The following is a 15,768-nucleotide window of genomic DNA, read 5'->3' as shown; positions in this document are numbered from 1 at the left end:
CATCGCGGGTCTCCAATGGGGTGTCATGGCAGCCGGGGGCTTGATAAAAGCCCCCAGATCTGCCCTGGAAATATGCCTATTAGGACACGCCGGAGGCACGTCCTAACAGATTGGCTGTCAGATTTACACTGACAGGCAATAATGCTCTGGTATACGAAGTATACCAAAGCATTATAGCAGCGATCTGAAGATCGCACCGTAAAGTCCCCTAGTGGGTCTAATAAAATAAGTAATAAATGTGAAATAAAGATTATTAATAAAAATGACAGTAAAAAAATAAATATTTTTTTTTTTCCATAAAAAGTGGTTTTATTTAGTAAAAGTGTAAAAAATAAATAAAAGTACACATATATGTTATCGCCGCGACCGTAATGACTCAATTAGTAAAGTTAATATGTCATTTAAACCGCAAAGTGAACACCGTAAACAAAAAACGCAAAAAACAATGGCGCAATTGAAATTTTTTTCCATCGCCCCCCAAAAGTCATAATAAAAATGAATCAATAAGTCCCATGCACCCCAAAACAGTACCAATCAAAACTACGTCTCGTCCCGCAAAAAAACAAGCCCAAAAAATAACTACATTGATGGAAAAATAAAAAAATTACGGCTCTTGGAAAGCGACGATGCAAAAACAAATAATTTTAGTTCAAAAAAGTTTTTATTGTGCAAAAGTCGTAAAACATAAAAAAAACTCTACATATGTGGTATCGCCGTAATCGTACCGACCCATAGAATAAAGGTAACATGTTATTTACGCCGCACAGTGAACGGCGTCAATTTAAAAACGCATAGAACAATGGTGGAATTTCAGTTTTTTTTATAATCCCCCCAAAAAAAGTTAATAAAAGTTAATAAAAAAATTATATGTACCCAAAAATGGTGCTATTAAAAAGTACAACTAATCCCGCAAAAAACAAGTCCTCATACAGCTATGTAGATGAAAAAATAAAAAAATTATAGCTCTTTGAATGCAACTATAGAAAAACTAATAAAATAGCTTGGTCATTAGGGCCTAAAATGGGCTGGTCACTAAGGAGTTAAAGAGCCAGAGCGCACACATGTGTGAGATTGAGCTGATTGCTCCCAGATCACCCTGGACTATAAGAAGGGCCCTGAGCCTTCCTTCATTGCCTGAGCGTTGTTTGTACCTACTCGTGCCTGTCTCTGCAAATGATCTTGAGTGTTCTCCAGTTCCCAGTGTTCCCGTTCAGCTACCTGTATCCTGTGCTTCTGTGCTGTACAGAGTTGGAGTCGTGTTGTGTCGCCTGCTACACCCGCTGTGTTTCACCGCACCTGTTGTCTGCCTGCTACCAGAGTTCCATCCGAGCCTAAACCATCGCTACTGTCTGTATTTCCACAGGTACCTTTATCCAAACTATAGACATTGACTTTGTACCCTGTTTGGCCAGCTGCTATACCACTATGGCGGTACAGCCAAGTGGGTCCACATACCCACAGATCGTGACACTGGTGGCATATGAAAAATAAGATTCTCATCTTTCATATAGCTCCAGGATCGCAGCTCTAGCTGTGAAACAACAGGAGGAATCACCAGATGAAAACACAGTCAGGAATGGAAGATGTATACTATGCTGTGCTGCTATGTTGGGAAGAGAACTGTATGACGCTGATTGGACAGTGTAATACAGAAAACATTACACCGCCTAGAGTGAAAAGAAAGAGTAACCTCCATTTGGTAAATATAGCCAAATTAGTATATTTAGAAAAATGCTCATAACTTTGCAAATAATAAAAGTTTTTGAAAAAAAAAAATTACACTGTAGTTATCAGCATCATAGCCCCTATTAGATAAGTTAGGAGGTAGGGCATTAATAAACTAGTGACAGATTTGCTTTAAGTCACCCTAAAGATGCGGGTGGGGTAGGTCTGCCGGATTTTCGTCCCTATTATCTTGCAGCAACTCATTCACACATTCCTGATCTTTTCCACAACCGCCACTTGAAAATTATAGGTACCCCTAGCCCAAGCGCTCTCTCCACCCTCCCTTGGACACAGACCTCACCCAAAAGAGGTACATCTCAAATATCCTTCACTGTTTCACAAACCCTTACAGCGATACTATCAGCAGGGGCCGGTGGATCCCTCATAGATGCTTCGGGCCAATTAATCCCAATTACTGTCAAACCAAACTTTCCCCCTGGCCGAGCTCAACATTCTCGGCAGCTCTCTCCAGCAACCTCTACATTTTAACATGTCCTTTCTGACTTTTCCCTACTCCCGTTAACATTATTACCACTCCATCCGCTCGCCATCTGTACGAATATTACCAGCTGAAACACATGTAAAGTACTACGAAAAAACATGCGAATCTGCATCGCAAAATGACTGACTTTGAATGTATGTGTACCTCCTTCACACCTCCTAAACATACTGTTTCCACACTCTACCATCTGTTTCTCTCCCAGCGATCACAACAGCTCCCCTCATATTGCAAAGCTTGGGAATGTGAGTTATATAAACAATTCACGGACATACAGTGGAAGCGATGATTTTATTTTTCCAACAAGGAAACTAGTTTTAAAATAGGGTCCCGATGGTATCTTGTCCCATCCTCCCCCCACAAATGGTACCAGTCTGTTCCTGACAATTGCTGGCGATGTGGAGCCACTGGTGGCTCCATGACCCACATATAGTGGAGCCATGGAGCAGTCAGTGACCGGTTGATGCCCCGGATTTTATTAAATTCAGCCAAAACGTATCCCACTTTATGGCATGCAGTGGGATATGTCACCTAGGGAATGGCCCTGGAAAAACTCCTGAAGTCACTGTCCATAAATGGACGGAGATGTCAGGAGCTTTCCCTGGGCCAAAGTCCATGGGCAGAGTGCTTGTGATGCTCTGCCTGGGGACTCCTGACATCACTGTCCATTTATGTCCCAAAAAAATGTGGTCAATAAATTCAATATTTATTTGTGGAAAAACACCAACATTTTGAGAAAATTAACAAAAATTTAAATTTTTCTAAATTTAAATGTATCTGCTTGTAAAACAGATAGTAATACCACACAAAATATTGACTAGTTAACATTTCCCATATGTCTACTTTATCTTTGCACCATTCTTTTGAACATCCTTTTATTTTTCTAGGATGTTACAAGGCTTAGAACTTTAGCAGCAATTTCTCAAATTTTCAAACAAATATTTCAAAAGGCTATTTTTTAGGGACCAGTTCAGTTCTGAAGTGTCTTTAAAATCCTTATATATTAGAAAATCCCCATAAATCACCCTATTTTAAAAACTGCACCCCTCAAAGTATTCAAAACAGCATTCAGAAAGTGTATTAACCCTTTAGGCGTTTCACAGGAATTAAAGCAAAGTAGAGGTGAAATTTACATATTTCATTTTATTTATTTTTTTGTACCACAGAAGGTTTTACCCAAGAAATTCAGCTCAATATTTCATTCCCAGATTCTGCAATAGATTCAGTTTTTAGAAATATCCCACATATTTTAGGTACCATATCAGGTTTGAAGAGGTCTTGTGGTGCCAAAACAGTGGAAACCCCCAAAAGTGACCCCATTTTGGAAACTACACACCTCAAGGAATTTATCTAGGGGTATAGTTAGCATTTTGACCCCACAGGTTTTTTGCCGATTTTATTGGAATTAGTCTGTGAAGATGAAAATCTACTTTTGTTCTGAAAAAATGTTTTAATTTTTACAAGGAATAAAGGAGAAAAGCACCACAACATTTGTAAAGCAATGTCTCCCGATTATGGAAATACTCCATATGTGGTAATAAACTGCTGTTTGGACCCATAGCAGGGCTCAGAAGGGAAGAAGCGTAATTTGGATTTTGTAGCGCAGAATTTGCTGGAATGGTTTCCGATGCCATGTCGCGTTTGCAACGCCCTAGATGGACCAAAACAGTGGAAAATCCCCAAAAGTGACCCCATTTTGGAAACTACACCCTTCAAGGAATTTTTCTAGGGGTATAGTTAGCATTTTGACCCAACAAGTTTTTTGCTGAATTTATTGGAATTAATCTGTGAAGATAAAAATCTACTTTTGTTCTGAAAAAATGTTAGAATTTTTTTAATTTTTACAAGGAATAAAGGTGAAAAGCAGCACAACATTTGTAAAGTAATTTCTCCGGATTACGGAAATAGCACATACGTGGTAGTAAATTGTTGTTTGGACCCACGGCAGGGCACAGGATTTTGCTGGAATGGTTCTCAGGTACCATGTCGCGTTTGCAGAGCTCCTGAGGTACCAGTACAGTGGAAATCCCCAAGAAGTGAAACCTATTTTGGAAACTACTCCCCTTAAGGGAGTTATTTAGGGGTGTAGTGAGCATTTGGACTCCAAGAGGTGTTTTATAGAAATTAAAAACTCTAGGCCGTGAAAACGCAAATTGCATTTTCTCCAATAAAACGTGGATTTATCCCCAAATTTTTCATTTATACAAGGGGTAATAAAAGAAAAGGCACCCCACAATTTGTTATGCAATTTCTCCTGATAAGGGCAATACCCCATATGTGGCCATTATGGGCTGCCTGGGCACACGGTAGGGCTCAGAAGGGAAGGCCCATCATTTTGTTTTTGGAACATGGTTTTTGAGCACAATGTCACATTTGCAGTACCCATGAAGCGCCAATACATTTGAAAGTCCCAAAAAGTGAAACTACAACCCTCGAGGAATTCTAGCAGGTGTTTAGTGAGCATTTTAAACCCTGGTCTTTTCCAGAATTTATGTGCAGTGGATGGTGCAAAGTGAAAATTGCAAATTTCCCACCATTATGCCATTTCAGGGCCCAATATGCTATGCCCAGCTTGTGCCACTGAAGATATACATACATACACCATATATGACTTTTACAGTTCCAGGAGGTTTTTAGGGCCTACTCTTTACTTGGATGATTTTTAGGCAACACCTTATGTTTGCAGAGGCTCCAGAACATAAAAGGAAGTTCAAGAAATGCCTCATTTAATAAAATTACACCCTCCAAAGCACTGTATTCATCTAGGGGTATAATGGACATTTTTAGTTTTTTTTCTTTGGGGACGGGGGTGGTTTTATTGGAATATCATATTAATTTGGAAAATAAATGCTCAGGGGGTATTAAAGAAATGAATGGAATGGATGTGATGTCAACGGAGGAGTAAAAATTTGATTTAATGAATATCAACAGAGGTGTGATGAAAACGGAAGAATTCTCCGATGCAGAGGTCTGGTTTAGAGGGACAGGTCATACAGTAGTGAGTGGTGTCATTCCTAATCCCTCTGCTTGAGCAAACTCGACACCTTCTCTGGGGTTTTTGTTTTTCTTCTGTGGCGGGGGGGGGGGAGCACTTCAGGGAAACGCTGGCCATGTATTATTCTGGAGATCCCAGAAGTGCTGCTACCTTCATTGCTGCCCTCTCCTTCCAGGTCTCCAAAAATCTGTTTTTTTATATTTTTTTCCTGAAATCCCAGGAAATTCTACATATTGCTGGCTGTTCTGTAGAGAACAAAGGCGTTAGAGAGTGCCACTTGGGTGAGGTATACAACCAACTTTTTATACCACACTTTAGGTTTTCTTAGGGCACTGTAGGGCTGCAGTACCTGGGCCAAAAGATCCAGCCCTCCCATGAATTGGTTTTAGTCCCGGATGCACACAGGCTTTGTGGTCTGCTCTTGGCTCCTCTGACTGGAACTGGGGTGGATCGATCAGCATGCAGTGTGGTCAAAACAAAGACATCACGCTTGTCTTTATATTTTACTAGCATTAAAATTTCCGAGCAAACAGCTTTCCCCACGGCGCAGTGTCTTTTCTATAATGGACTTGGAGAGACCCTTTTGATTTCGCCGGATTGTGCCACATGCTAGTGTGCCCCTAGCACCAAGGCACTTCAGGAGTGGGACGCTGTTGTAAGAATTTTCCAACTACAAGTGGTATCCGTGGTCCAGTATGGGGTGGAGCAAATCCTATACTATTCGTTCACTGCTAGGCATTCTTGGGGGGTATAAACCTGGCTAAATTTTGAGTTGTAGTGGTCAACTAATGGCCTAACTTTATAGAGTCTATCATAATTGGGGTCATTTAGGGGTGGGCACTCATTATTATTGTCAAAGTCAAGGAATTTTAATATACTTTCAAAACGGGTCCTGGGCATGGCAAAAAAATAAAGAGGGGAATGATAAAGGATGTCTCTGTTCCAATATGAACATATCGTGGGTTTTTTGGTAATGCCCAGACTCAATAAAAGGCCCCAGAACTTGCGGACTTCAGTGGGGTTTGTGGGGGTCCATTTATGGGGCCTGGTGTAACAACAATTTGGATTGAAGGCAATAAATTGCTCCGCATAGACGTTTGTTTGCGCCACCATCAAGTTCACAACGTCATCGGTGAAGAACAGTTGGAAAAAGTTCATTTCACTGAAACCTGCGGTATCTACATTGATGCCTGGAGTCGCAGTAAATTCAGTCACCTGGGGCACAAAATTATCTGCGGGGATCCATGTGGAGTCAGCTGTACTGGGCTGTGATTGTGCACTACTGACGCCTACCCTTGGACGCCTACATGGCGGTTCATCAGTAGATGAGTCACTAGACGAAGAGGACACTAAAAATTTCACTTCATCCCGCTACCGGAATCAGATTCCTCAAAGAGCATGGTACACCCCTCCTCGGCAGTACATAGCCGCTTAGTTATTTTTTTTTCTTTTGTAAAACTTTTTTGTGTGTTTTTATTTTTTTTTGTAGTTTTTTTTGCTTTGTAGCTTTTTCTTTTCGAAAATGCGAAAACACCCTGTTAGGGAAGTTAGGAACAAGTGTCACAGGTGTCAAAACGAACGTAAAGCATTTTGTGGGTTATTTTTTGTGTTTTTTTTTTTTTATAGAACAATAACTAGTTCCCTAAACCCAATGTAATTATTTTTGCGATCTACAAAAACTCCCGGGTAAAAGGTGTCAAGCTCAGGTGGATGAATATGAGATACAGAAGTTTGGTATGGGCCACAGATTTGTCTCAATTAGGCACAGGATACAGGAGGGTAGCGATGAGGCAATGAAGGGGTGAATTTATTTTACACCCCACACGCAGACCACTGGGCAGTGAATTACAAGAATCACAGGTGATACTGGAGGCACAGAGTGCTGATGAGGCTGATTGGTGCCAATCAGGCACAGGAGAGTGGCGATGGGGCAATAGCAGGATTGATGTTTTTTACGCTGGCCAGTGAAACGTTGGCACAGGTGGCTAGATACGGCACAGGAGGCTGGATGCGGCACAGGAGGCTGCCAGTCATGGGGCACCAAGGGTACTGTTCTGTGGCGCAGATGGATGGTGATATAGGGCACACTTCACCTATATAGGACACAGGCCATACGTACAGGACAAGTGTATAGGGCACAGTAGACTGGCTTCTGGGTGATCCAAGGGTTACTTTATATACTTTTATATTTATTTTTTTATGACAGTTTCTTGTACTATCTTCAATGGCTACGGCTCTGATCCTAAGGCTGGGTTCACACGACCTATTTTCAGGCGTAAACGAGGCGTATTATGCTTCGTTTTACGTATGAAAATAGGGCTACAATACGTCGGCAAACATCTGCCCATTCATTTGAATGGGTTTACCGACGTACTGTGCAGACGACCTGTCATTTACACGTTGTCGTTTGACAGCTGTCAAACGACGACGCGTAAAAATACAGCCTCGTCAAAGAAGTGCAGGACACTTCTATACATTATATGCGGGACACTTCTATACATTATATGCGGGACACTTATATACATTATATGCGGGACACTTCTATACATTATATGCGGGACACTTCTATACATTATATGCGGGACACTTATATACATTATATGCGGGACACTTCTATACATTATATGCGGGACACTTCTATACATTATATGCGGGACACTTCTATACATTATATGCGGGACACTTCTATACATTATATGCGGGACACTTCTATACATTATATGCGGGACACTTCTATACATTATATGCGGGACACTTATATACATTATATGCGGGACACTTATATACATTATATGCGGGACACTTCTATACATTATATGCGGGACACTTATATACATTATATGCGGGACACTTCTATACATTATATGCGGGACACTTCTATACATTATATGCGGGACACTTCTATACATTATATGCGGGACACTTCTATACATTATATGCGGGACACTTCTATACATTATATGCGGGACACTTCTATACATTATATGCGGGACACTTCTATACATTATATGCGGGACACTTCTATACATTATATGCGGGACACTTCTATACATTATATGCGGGACACTTCTATACATTATATGCGGGACACTTCTATACATTATATGCGGGACACTTCTATACATTATATGCGGGACACTTCTATACATTATATGCGGGACACTTCTATACATTATATGCGGGACACTTCTATACATTATATGCGGGACACTTCTATACATTATATGCGGGACACTTCTATACATTATATGCGGGACACTTCTATACATTATATGCGGGACACTTCTATACATTATATGCGGGACACTTCTATACATTATATGCGGGACACTTCTATACATTATATGCGGGACACTTATATACATTATATGCGGGACACTTATATACATTATATGCGGGACACTTGTATACATTATATGCAGGACACTTATATACATTATATGCGGGACACTTATATACATTATATGCGGGACACTTATATACATTATATGCGGGACACTTCTATACATTATATGCGGGACACTTATATACATTATATGCGGGACACTTCTATACATTATATGCGGGACACTTCTATACATTATATGCGGGACACTTCTATACATTATATGCGGGACACTTATATACATTATATGCAGGACACTTCTTTCAGACGTAATTTGAGCCGTTCTTCATTGAAGTCAATGAAGAGCAGCTCAAAATTTACGGCTGTCAGAGAAGCCTCGCAAAATGCGAGAAGGAGCATTTACGTCTGAAACGAGGCAGCTGTTTTCTCCTGAAAACAGTCTGTCTTTTCAGACGTAAAAGCCTCTCATCGTGTGCACATACCCGAAGAGAAGTGAAAGGGAGACTACACTAAACTCCCCCCTCCAACTGACATACTAAACTGTGATGGATCCATCTGCACTGATGCATCAATCACAGCTATCGACGACCGGGGACTGCTGTGATTGGTTCTTGGCCTGGAATCCCTAGTTACTATGCGGTCACAGATAGCGTCTTTAATAATGTCCCGCTGCATATCCCCGTGCGGCGGCAGTTTAAAGCGATCATGTAACTATACGTGGGGATGCGGGAACAGACTACATCCCACAACGTACAGTTACGTGAAATTGCAGGAAGGAGGTAAGGGCACTCCCTACGGCTGGGGGGAGCGTGTGATTAAATGCTTGTGTCTTTTTTTTCACAAAAAGAAACCAACAAACTTTGGAGGAATCACAGATTTTCCCCATTTCCCTCACATAGAAGTTTTGCAGTTGCAGTGAGATTATGTGATACTTTATATGACGCCCTGAAAATCTACAACTCGTCCCGCAGAATCTAATCCTCGCACCGCGGAACTGACAGAGAAACACGAAAATGTTATAGATCTGAGAAAACGGAGAGGGGAAAACTGAAACAGAACCTGGCCTGGTGGTTAAGGGGTTAACCTGCGGTGCGGATTATAGACACGCAGGATATCGGATTTATACCGCGGATTCGCTGCGCATTTATTGCAGAATTTCCCCATTAAGTTGTATAGGAAAGTCAAGTTCCGCAACAAACGCCATTGTTCCCAGAATCCTCTGCGGCTCCACCGCGTGTTCACAGCAACGCTGCAGGTTACACATATATAAAAAAGAAGGCGTCATGTGTCCCCTGCAGCCAATCACAGGCCGGAGAGGTCACATGTCATTATAGGGGTCATCTGGACACAGCCGGAAGAGCAGGGACGTGTTGCTATGGTAACGCTGGGAGAGGTGAGGATCGGCCTTGTTGTATTTCTGTAGTAGATATTCGGGGGGATTATACGTCCACCATTTGGGGTGAATATTAGGGGTGATTTCCTTGCGTGTTGTGGGTCGTATTCGCTACGTGTGAACATTCCCTTAAACCGCACGGTGAACGACATTAACAAGAAATGTATAAAAGTCAGTGAATAAGTTGTATGTCCCGAATATTATGTCATTACAAAACACGACTCGTCCCACAAACCATCCGACCACTACAAAGACCAGAAATAACCACTTACCCCAAAGAGGCCGGCACTGGAGGGGTTAAATCCCGGCTAGGAGTCCAGTGGGCGGGGTCACTCAATGATTGACAGCTCTCGGTATACACACTCATACAGGGGGGACTGATAACAGAGAGAACACCCGACCAGCGCTGCTCTCTACCTCATACACGGCAATAGCTGAAAGACCTGTGATGACGCCACCACCACGTGGCCGGGGCAGGGGAGGCGGAGCTTATCAGTGGAGAGACGTGGTGGGTGAAGGACCTGTAATAACGATCACGTGAAGGGCCATGAGTATCATGTGACCAGTGAAGGAGTGTTCGGAGGTAAGCAGTGCAAAATATAATAGCTTGTGGCTAAAGGACCTGTGATGACGTCATCACCATGTGACCGGCACGGGAGGGGCGGAGCTTATCAGTGGAACGATGTGGTGGATGAAGGACAGATGATAATATTAACATCACGTGACCGATGTATCAGGGGCGGAGCTTAGTACTGGGAAAAGTAAGCGATGAATAAAGAACATGAGGGGCGGGGCTCTGTGTGGGGACGTAGCTCCTGTGCTGTGTAAAGTGATGATGATCACGTAACATGCGTGGTCCCTGTCAGGGGGCGGGACTATACCTCCACTGATAAGCCCCGCCCCTCTAGGCCACATGGTGGTGACGTCATCACAGGTCCCTCATCTGTTGCAGTGTATAAGATGGAGCAGCGCTGGTTGGGTGTACATGACCCAACCTGTCAGGAGGTTTCCCATGATGCAGCAGTATGGTAAGGTTACATGGGGTCATTTCTGTGCGGTTTTTTGGCACTGTGTTGTACATAGTTTAGTAGGTAATGGGTGACCAGTGACCCGAGAGGTGGAATGAGGGGAGAGGTAGATTTACCCCTGCAGCAGAGGTGAGAATGGGTAGGAAGGTGAAATAGTGTTAGATGGGAAGCCACAGAGGAGGATGGGGGAGTAGTCTAGACGGTGGATGATGAGGGCATATGTACTGGCATTTATGTCTGCTCGAGGGTGAGGAAAGACAGACCTCTGGAGGGGGAGGAAATACCGACTTCTAGAGGGGGAGGAGAGACGGACTTCTAGAGGGGGAGGAAAGACAGACCTCTGGAGGGGGAGGAAAGACGGACTTCTAGAGGGGGAGGAAAGACGGACTTCTAGAGGGGGGAGGAAAGACGGACTTCTGGAGGGGGAGGGGAGACGGGTTTATGAGGTGGAGGCAGCAAGAAGTGGGAAGCGATTGGCTGTGCTGTCTGACATTAAGGGTTATCCCAATACAGCGACCTGTGAGACGGGGAAAAGTGTGGAGCCATTACCTGTGATTGATCGTTCTGGTAAGGGGGGGGGGAGTGAAATGGGGTAAAGATGATTCAGTTTTCTCCATGTTGATGTTTAGGTAGCGGGAGGTGAAGGAGGAGATAACTGTTATACACTTTAGATAGCAGGGATGGAACATCAAGACCAGGGGGGTAAATATCACCAAAGGTTTAGATGGAGAGGAGTAAGGGTCCCAGGACACTGAGACCCTTGAGGGACACTATCAGAGAGAGGGTGGGACGACGACGAGGAGGAGGTGGTGGTGTGTGGGATATAAATGTTTAGTTTGTAAGGTATAAGGAGATCCAGGAGAGGGACAAGTCTGTGATGTCAAGGGACTAGAGAATTTGTATCAGGAGGGTGCACAGAGTAATGTAGAAGCAGAGGACAGGTCTAGAAGGAGGAGCACAGTAATGTAGAAGCAGAGGACAGGTCTAGAAGGAGGAGCACAGAGTAATGTAGATGCAGAGGACAGGTCTAGAAGGAGGAGCACAGAGTAACGTAGAAGCAGAGGACGGGTCTAGAAGGAGGAGCACAGAGTAACGTAGAAGCAGAGGATGGGTCTAGAAGGAGGAGCACAGAGTAATGTAGAAGCAGAGGACAGGTCTAGAAGGAGGAGCACAGAGTAATGTAGAAGCAGAGGACAGGTCTAGAAGGAGGAGCACAGAGTAATGTAGAAGCAGAGGACAGGTCTAGAAGGAGGAGCATAGAGTAATGTAGAAGCAGAGGACATGTCTAGAAGGAGGAGCACAGAGTTATGTAGAAGCGGAGGACAGTTCTAGAGGGAGGAGCACAGAGTAATGTAGAAGACAGGTCTAGAAGGAGGAGCACAGAGTAATGTAGAAGACAGGTCTAGAAGGAGGAGCACAGAGTAATGTAGATGGCAGAGGACAGGTCTAGAAGGAGGAGCACAGAGTAATGTAGATGGCAGAGGACAGGTCTAGAAGGAGGAGCACAGAGTAATGTAGAAGCAGGGGACAGTTCTAGAAGGAGTAGCACAGAGTAATGTAGAAGCAGGGGACAGGTCTAGAAGGAGGAGCACAGAGTAATGTAGAAGCAGAGGACAGGTCTAGAAGGAGGAGCACAGAATAATGTAGAAGCAGAGGACAGGTCTAGAAGGAGGAGCACAGAGTAATGTAGAAGCAGAGGACAGGTCTAGAAGGAGTAGCACAGAGTAATGTAGAAGCAGAGGACAGTTCTAGAAGGAGGAGCACAGAGTAATGTAGAAGCAGAGGACAGGTCTAGAAGGAGGGGCACAGAGTAATGTAAAAGCAGAGGACAGGTCTAGAAGGAGTAGCACAGAGTAATGTAGAAGCAGAGGACAGTTCTAGAAGGAGTAGCACAGAGTAATGTAGAAGCAGAGGACAGGTCTAGAAGGAGGGGCACAGAGTAATGTAGAAGCAGAGGACAGGTCTAGAAGGAGTAGCACAGAGTAATGTAGAAGCGGAGGACAGGTCTAGAAGGAGGAGCACAGAGTAATGTAGAAGCAGAGGACAGGTCTAGGAGGAGGAGCACAGAGTAATGTAGAAGCAGAGGACAGTTCTAGAAGGAGGAGCACAGAGTAATGTAGAAGCAGAGGACAGGTCTAGAAGGAGTAGCACAGAGTAATGTAGAAGCAGAGGACAGGTCTAGAAGGAGGAGCACAGAGTAATGTAGAAGCAGAGGACAGGTCTAGAAGGAGTAGCACAGAGTAATGTAGAAGCAGAGGACAGTTCTAGAAGTAGGAGCACAGAGTAATGTAGAAGCAGAGGACAGGTCTAGAAGGGGGAGCGCAGAGGACAGGTCTAGAAGGAGCACAGAGTAATGTAGAAGCAGAAGACAGTTCTAGAAGGAGGAGCACAGAGTAATGTAGAAGCAGAGGACATGTCTAGAAGGAGGAGCACAGAGTAATGTAGAAGGCAGAGGACAGCTCTAGAAGGAGGAGCACAGAGTAATGTAGAAGCAGAGGACAGGTCTAGAAGGAGGAGCACAGAGTAATGTAGAAGGCAGAGGACAGGTCTAGAAGGAGGAGCACAGAGTAATGTAGAAGCAGAGGACAGGTCTAGAAGGAGGAGCACAGAGCAATGTAGAAGCAGAGGACAGGTCTAGAAGGAGGAGCACTGAGTAATGTAGAAGGCGGAGGATAGGTCTAGAAGGAGGAGCACAGAGTAATGTAGAAGCAGAGGACAGGTCTAGAAGGAGGAGCACAGAGTAATGTAGAAGCAGAGGACAGGTCTAGAAGGAGGAGCACAGAGTAATGTAGAAGCATAGGACAGGTCTAGAAGGAGGAGCACTGAGTAATGTAGAAGGCGGAGGATAGGTCTAGAAGGAGGAGCACAGAGTAATGTAGAAGCAGAGGACAGGTCTAGAAGGAGGAGCACAGTAATGTAGAAGGTGGAGGACAGGTCTAGAAGGAGGAGCACAGAGTAATGTAGAAGGTGGAGGACAGGTGACACTTTGCAGAAGTCTGTGTGTAAGATGTGACTGCTAAGTGATCAGATAATGCAGAGATCCTGCACACACAGCAAAATACATGCTGCTTCCTCATACTTAAAGAGGCTCTGTCACCAGATTTTCAAACCCCTATCTCCTATTGCTGCAATGTAGATTACAGTAACGGTTTTCTTTTTAAAAAAACGAGCATTTTTGGCCAAGTTATGACCATTTTTATATTTATGCAAATGAGCCTTAAAGGGAACCTGTCACCAGCATTTTAGCTATAAAGCCAGCAATACCTGGTGAAAGTGGGTGAAAAATCATTGTCATCTAAGCTATAAATATGTTCTAAGTAAGCTCTGTAGCTTTAGTATTCAGTTTTTCAGTGGTCCCACGCTGTATGCAAATGAGCAGAAAAGAGTCAAATCTTCATCTGAAAAGAGTCAGGTTTTCATTCCTCAGCATCTCAGAGTGGACTCCACCTCCTTCTTTTTGATTGACAGCTCCTTAGCGAGTCAGGGCCGGACAGGTGGTGGCAGTGGGCGTGGTTAAGAAGCTGCTTCCCAGAGGAAAAAAGAATTACCATAAAAGGCGGGAAAATTTTAAACGACTATATTTACCGACAGAGGAGGACTTCAGGAAAGAAGAGAACAGGAATGAACTCTGGACAGCTGCGGCCATTGAGGGGTCAGGCGAGTTTAACATGTAAGATGTTGATGACAGGATCCCTTTAAGTACAACTGGGCGTGTATGGTGTTCGTTACATCTGGGCGTTTTTACTTGTTTTACTAGCTGGGCGTTGTGAATAGAAGTGTATGATGCTGACGAATCGGCATCATCCACTTCTCTTCGTTACCACCCAGCTTCTGGCAGTGCACAGACACACAGCGTGTCCTCGCTCATCCGACGCGATGAAGTTCCTGTGGGAGGAAGTGAGTGACGTCACAGCGTGATCTCGCGAGGACACGCTGTGTGTCTGTGCACTGCCAGAAGCTGGGTGGTAACGAAGAGAAGTGGATGATGCTGATTCGTCAGCATCATACACTTCCATTCACAGACGAAGGCTCGAGGGCCGAAACGCGCGTCGGGGTTGATGCCAGACTGTTGATTGTGACATGGGTAAGACGTCCTGCTTTATCTTAGAGCCTCCAATTGATCTGTTTTGCTGTTTCTTTCATGCATATACCCTTTTGATGTCTATATATGTGTGAGTGGACTGGTGCTGCATTCAAACTCCTGCATCTGGTTGTGATCAATATGTACCGCCCGATGTGGTCTTCACCCATTATACTGGATGCAGGACTTTGTGCACTATAGCTACACTCACCTTTATTTATTTATTTATTCATTCATGAATTAGGAATTGTCAATTTTTTCCCTTTGTCACTTTGTTATTTAAAGAGGCTCTGTCACCAGATTTTGCAACCCCTATCTGCTATTGCAGCAGATCGGCGCTGCAATGTAGATTACAGTAACGTTTTTATTTTTAAAAAACGAGCATTTTTGGCCAAGTTATGACCATTTTTGTATTTATGCAAATGAGGCTTGCAAAAGTACAACTGGGCGTGTTGAAAAGTAAAAGTACAAGTGGGCGTGTATTATGTGCGTACATCGGGGCGTGTTTACTACTTTTTCTAGCTGGGCGTTGTGTATAGAAGTATCATCCACTTCTCTTCAGAACGCCCAGCTTCTGACAGTGCAGATCTGTGACGTCACTCACAGGTCCTGCATCGTGTCGGCCACATCGGCACCAGAGGCTACAGTTGATTCTGCAGCAGCATCAGCGTTTGCAGATAAGTAGCTACATCGACTTACCT

At 43.8% G+C, this 15,768-nt stretch overlaps 1 pseudogene; it reads right to left on the bottom strand.

Annotated features, from left to right (window-relative positions):
• The window catches only part of LOC142701777 (uncharacterized), a 135,725-nt pseudogene extending 125,199 nt beyond the window's left edge, over nt 1–10,526 (bottom strand).
• Between the last annotated feature and the right edge of the window lie 5,242 nt (nt 10,527–15,768).

The sequence above is a fragment of the Rhinoderma darwinii genome, chromosome 1 (assembly GCF_050947455.1).
Source record: "Rhinoderma darwinii isolate aRhiDar2 chromosome 1, aRhiDar2.hap1, whole genome shotgun sequence".
Taxonomy (NCBI): Eukaryota; Metazoa; Chordata; class Amphibia; order Anura; family Rhinodermatidae; genus Rhinoderma; species Rhinoderma darwinii.
This window is presented reverse-complemented; position numbering and strand designations above follow the sequence as displayed.